We start from the raw sequence: 6000 nt of genomic DNA, 5'->3' as shown, positions 1-6000 counted from the left end.
ATTGTTCATTCCCACGCCTGGCGTCTGCCTTCCCTTCCTCCGTCATGTTCCACTTTAACAGGACGCTCTCTAGCCCCACGCGTGTTCAGCGAACCACCAGACTTTCTCGCACAGCGAAGTGTATCCCACGGTGAGCATTTCGTCTCTCAGACCCATTTCTCTACCCTCTCGCCTGCGGCCGGGCTCCAGAGCTGTTGACGGTCCTGGCTGTTGGTTGCAGATAGCGCCATCACGCACGTTGGTTCCGATGTGTCTTCTCTGCCTTGTGTTTTTGTGCCTGTTGGCATGACACTGGCGTGGACTGGCCGGAACAGATAGCAGCTCTATTTTTAAATTTTGAGAGCGTCCCCTCTTGTTTCGGGCAGGGGGGTTTCCGGAAGCTGTCTGTGGCCCACCCGACGCTCAGTGACATCTGCACGCTGGAAGATGACACATCTTCCTTCTCGGACACAGCAAGGGCCTGCTGCAGGCCAGGGTCAGCTCGGTGGAGAGCCGCCTAGGGCCGCCTCCTCTGCATTCTCGTGTCCTCCTCCGATCGGGGTGAAGGGCATGAAGTCGGGGGGGCTCAGCTGCAGTAGCCTGGGCTTACTCCTGGCTCTGTGCTCAGGGATCACTCCTGGCGGAGCTCGGGAAACCCTCCAGGGCGCCAGGAGTGTGGAACCCGGCTCAGATGCCTTCCCCGCCCCGACTCTCGCTCTAGCCCCAAGTGACTGTGTCTCTAGGAGCCTGGCGCCGCCCAGCTGGAGGGGACGAGCCTTAGGGGACACCGTGAACGCTTCCTCTCTCTCCTGCTCCCTTCCCTTCTGTGGTCATTGTCGCATCTGGGGGTTGGGCTGTTCCGAGGCACACTTGGTGGCGCTGTACCAGAGACCATGCACTGGGTGTGAACACAGGGTTCCCCCGAGAGCGGCACCTTACAGGGCTGCACTCGCGCATTGAGGTGAGGCTGAGGGTTCAACTCTTGGTCTCAGGCACTGTGCTTGGGGGCACCCCCGGCCTCGTGAGCACTTTCAGCATCAGAGGAAGCAAAGCCTGCCCAATCAAACCTGGAAAGGGCGTCTCGAGAGCAGAGTGGACGCGAACTCGGCCGTGGGCAAGGGTAAGAAAGCTCTGGACCCCAGGGAGTGCTCTGATGGGCAGGAGACAACTGGGGAAGAAGAGGCAGAACCAGCAGGGTGCGGCTTGGCGTGGGGTTTGTCTGAGAGCGAGGAGGAGGCACAGCACGCTCCCCCGCCTGGCTCAGCCCCCAAGGGTGTGCAGCGTGGAGGGCGAGAGCCGAGATTGGAACACGCTAGACTCGGGCATGTGTTGTTTCCGGAAATGGGTATATTTCTGGACGGTTTTTATTTTTAATGATTTTACTTTATTTTGTTTACTCTGGTTGAGGGGACACTGGGTACAGCACTGCCAGTGGGGGGAGTTTTACCCCTTCACGCCACACCCGTCACCCGTTCGCCAGGCCAGCCCCACCCGCTTCCCTTCTGAAACCACCATTTTGTTGTGAGACTCCCCGAGTTTGCATTTGTGTTGGTTCATAAACATCATTTGATATTTGTGCTTCTGACTTTTTTTCCACTTCGCATTGCCCCTCCGGTTCTGTCGGCTGCAGGGAAACGATCCTTCCTCAGAGCGGAGCAGTATTCCGCTGTGCACACAGACCGCGCTTTCTTGCCCTCTCTGTTTATTTTTGTATCTGTTGTTGTCTGGGAGCCACCCCTGACGGTGCTCAGGGCTTCCTCCTGGCTCTGTGCTCAGGGCTCACTTCCCGTGGGCCCAGAGACCCAAAGGCATCGATGCTGGAAATCAAGGCTTGGCCTACTCCGTGCCAAGCCAGCACCCTACCCACTGCACTATCTCTCTGGCCCCAGACCACAGTTTCTTTTCCCGCCCATCTGTTGTGGACCCGCGGCAACCTCTCGATGTAGGTTTTTGTGACTAGTGCTGCAGTGCGTCTGGGGGCTCCTCGGGCTTGATTCTTAAAACAGTGGCGTTTGCTGAGTGATTACGAGAGCTTCCCTCCAACGGCTCCTGGAGAAATGGGGGAGTGGAGCTCAGGAACGGGTGCGGGCAAGCCCGGCGGGCCGGAAGCCCCTGTGCTCCTCACGCGGGGGCATGAGACAGCGGGGGCGGTGCCTGTGCAGAGTGCGGCCTGGGGGGTTTGGCCGAGAGGCCACAGGAAACAGGAAGCTCAGCCTGTGACACAGGGACCGGGATTCTCACCTTCAGGGTCGGTGCACCCCAGGGCAGAAGACAGGAAGTGACGGTGCCCCCAAGTTTGGACAGTGCCAGGAGCACAGTAGGCAGAGCAGGGGAAGAAGTATGGCGAGCAGAAAGGTGTGGTTTCGAGTAGCGTGTCTGTGGCTTCAGAGACTTCAGAGACGGGCTGAGAGTAGGTCAGATGAGGAGCACTGAACTGGGAGCAGCCTGTCAAGCCCAACCTTCCAGCCTTCAAGAAGAAGCACAAGTATCCGAGATACAGCTATCTTCGCACTCTTTCCTCTAAGGGCACTTTTGGGGATTATTTTCGATCCCAAATAGCCCAAGCTGGACATCACCACAAGCAATGCAAAATCAATTGTTTAGGACCTGCTTCGCGGGCAGGCGTGGGGCGTTGGTGGGAAAATTCAAAATAACGGTGGTGGAAAAGCGTAAGGATGGAGCGCCTGGTGTTGGGATATTGAACGTAATCAGTTATTGTGAACAACTTTATAAAAATAAAATTAAGAAAGGAAAAGAAAAGAAACACAAATATCTGTGCTGTAAAATAAGGGACAGTCCCCTCTTCTGCATGGGAATGCCCAGTTTTGCCAGCACCCGTTTGAGGAGAAGCTGCTTCTCCCCACCAAAGAATATTCTAGGTTCCTTGGTCAAGTACTAGTTAACAACATACTGTAGCTCTGTAGCATTGTCGTCCCATTGTTCATTGACTTGCTTGAGCGGGCACCAGTAATGTCTCCATTGTGAGACTTGTTGTTACTGTTTTTGGCATATTGAATACGCCACGGGGAGCTTGCCAGGCTCTGCCGTGTGGGCGGGATACTCTCAGTAGCGTTTTGGACTCTCTGAGAGGGATGGAGGAATTGAACCCAGGTCGGCCGCCTGCAAGGCAAATGCCCTACCCGCTGTGCTATACACAACGCTTTATATCTGGGCTCTCAACTCTGTTCTGTCTCTGCTGTATGTCAGCACTAGCCTATTCCCATCACCATGGCTTTTGGATGCAACTTGAAATTAGGAAACAAACCAAGAGCAGGTATTTACTTCTCACAAAAGGTGGATGCGCTCTTCCCCTGGAAGGCATCTGTTTTAAAAAAAAAATAATAATAAGACCCATCCGAATTCCTTCCAAGACTCCTCCGGCGGGATGAAATGACGGGAGAAGGCCTTCCTCCTGAGGCCCTGCAGGCACTCGCGCCCAGTGAAGGATTTTACAGTCGCAAATGGAGGCTCTGGGGCAGGGTTATCAGTTAGAGCAAAGGCAATTTCGGGCCGAGTCTTTCCGTAGGCGAAGGAGCCGGGTCTTACCCGGCAGATGACCTGACTGGGCTGCTCTGGAAACTCCAAGTTGATTAAAAACCAGCCTTTGGGGAGAGGCTGAAACTGCAGGGAGGTTAGGGGTGGGCCTGGGAGGGGCCAGCACAGAGGCCTTCATCTGGGGCTTGTTTTTCCCTCAGACAGATCAGAGAGCAAACGCCCGGGGCTTGGAGGCCACCTGAGGTCGCGGCCGCGGCTCATCAAAGCTGCACCGAGTTGTTGTCGGGACTTGGGCTGGTGAGCTGCGAGCAGTGACCACAACACAGGTGGCCGCAGGCCCGGCTGAAAACGCAGGGCCGCGCCCTGGAGGAACCTGGGCTTGGAGCAAGCGCACTCCCCTTGGCGAGCGGCTCAGTGCTGCGGGACAGGGAACCGGCTGGGACGTTTCCCAGGGCACCCTGGTTAGAGGGACACGGGGCGTCCCTCCTGGGGAAGTTTCTCTAAAGGAGGCATTGAGTGGAGGTGGGGCTGCTGTGGAAATATCGAATGTAACCAAAGTAGAGAGAGAGAGAGCATAGGGGAAATTGTTTGCCATGCAGGCAGGGGAAGGGTTGCAACGGGTTGTGTATGGGGGGGATACTGGGGGTTTTGGTGGTGAAAAATGTGCACTGGTGAAGAGATGGGTGTTTGGTGATTGTATGACCGAAGCTCAAACATGAAAGCTTTGCAACTGTGTCTCACGGTGAATCAAAAAAAAAAAAAAGAGGGGAAATAATAATAAAATAAAATTAACATTCAGGATAGAATAAAAAAAAAAGGAATGTGGAGTTCACGCCCAACTCAATCAGTTTAACCAATGGCTGAATAAATAGCAGGACTCCTACATTATTAAAAAAAATAAGTAAATAAAGGAGGCATTGAGGCTAGGAGCACAAAGCAAGAACAGGGAGCTCTATCGAGCCACCAGATTGTCGCCAGAACGCACTAACTCTTGTGTCTGAGAAAAAGGGGGGCAGCTTCCCAGCCCCGCGGTTAGTTCTCCAAGAACAGGGCGGGTCCTCAGTGTCCGAGCAAGTGAGGAGCGATCAGGGCAGACTCCTCCCATCTATGTTGCGAGGGAAGGTGGGCCTGGGGAAGGTTCTGGAAGGAGGGAGACTTCTGTAGCAGCAACAGTCCAGCAGACAGAGGCGCTCGTCTGTTGGCCCCCGCAAAGGGGTGTGGGTGGGGGGACAGCGCGTGTAAGGGGCCGCCCTGCCTCCCCTGGAGCCTGCAAGCTGCGAGGTGAGTCCTACACTTGAGGTTCCATGGGAGAGAAACCCAGTAATGTTTTGATTAATGACTTCCTGGAGGACGAAACTCTTCCACCGACAGCTCTATTAGAAAAAAACCTCAAGCCAAAACCTCTTCATAAATCATGCAAACAATGGTTGCCGACGCACCCCGAGTGGGGCGCGCGCTGTCTGTCGGTCTCCGCGTGGATGTTGATAAATAACACTCACCCACAGCCCCTTCGCCACAGCCACACGGTCCTCCGCGCCCTTCGCGGGGCGCTGTGACCCCAGGCCCCCGTTCACATTATGGTCTATTTATTTTTATTTTCCTTACTCCCTCACCCAGCCCTTTGGCTGTGTCTGTGACGGGGAGTCACGAGCTTTGTGTGGGTGCTGGGGGCCCCGAATAACAGCTCTTCTCGGAGAGCACGCAACCTGTGGGGGGGGAGAGGGTCGGGCGTGGGGTCTGATGCCCCTGAGGCGGGGCTCAGGCTCCAGCCATCACCAGAAGCCGAGGTCCCCGTGGGGTTGAAGATGCTCCTGGACACATGAACGGTTCTGCTCCTTGTCTCCCACCTTGGTGAGCTGTGGGGACTCAGGGTTTACTCCAACTTTTTTTTTTCTTTAGTTCTATATTTGCAGTTGAGTCACCATGAGAGATACAGTTCCAAAGCTGCTGCCCTACAATGACCCAACACCCTTCCCTCCACCAGTGTCCATTTCCCATCCCCAATGGCCTCAGTTTCCCTCCCGTCACCCCCTTTCCCCCCAGCCTGCCTCTACGGCTCTATGGCAGGTGCTTCCCTTCTCCCCTCCTCCCCTCTCTCCCCACCCCCCTCCCCTTCTGGGCATTAAGGTCTGCAGCACAGACACTGAGAGGCCATCCTGTGTGCTCCTCTCCCTCCTCTCAGCACGCAGTTCCCGTCCGTGTTGCTCCTTTCCATCTATGCGTGTCACGGTATACCAACACCCTCCTATCCTTGACCCCAGCTGCCTTCTCCCCCAGAACCTGACTCACTCCCAACTCAAGGCAGACGAGAGAACCCCTTTCTCCAGAATCCCCCCATCTGGCTGATTCCTACCTGCAGGGGGAGGGGCCCCGCGAGGGCGTGGGCAGAGCCGGCTCCTCTCCGTGCCTTCTCCGGCCGTGCCATGCAGACAGATGCTTCGTCCCTCAGCCGTTCTCACCTGCGCATGCCACCTCGCTCACCCGCTGGCACACCTGTGCACACACAGATGCAACCTCCATCTCTCA

Source organism: Sorex araneus, chromosome 2 (genome assembly GCF_027595985.1).
Source record: "Sorex araneus isolate mSorAra2 chromosome 2, mSorAra2.pri, whole genome shotgun sequence".
NCBI classification, from domain to species: Eukaryota; Metazoa; Chordata; class Mammalia; order Eulipotyphla; family Soricidae; genus Sorex; species Sorex araneus.
Note: the sequence above shows the minus strand (reverse complement) of the source record.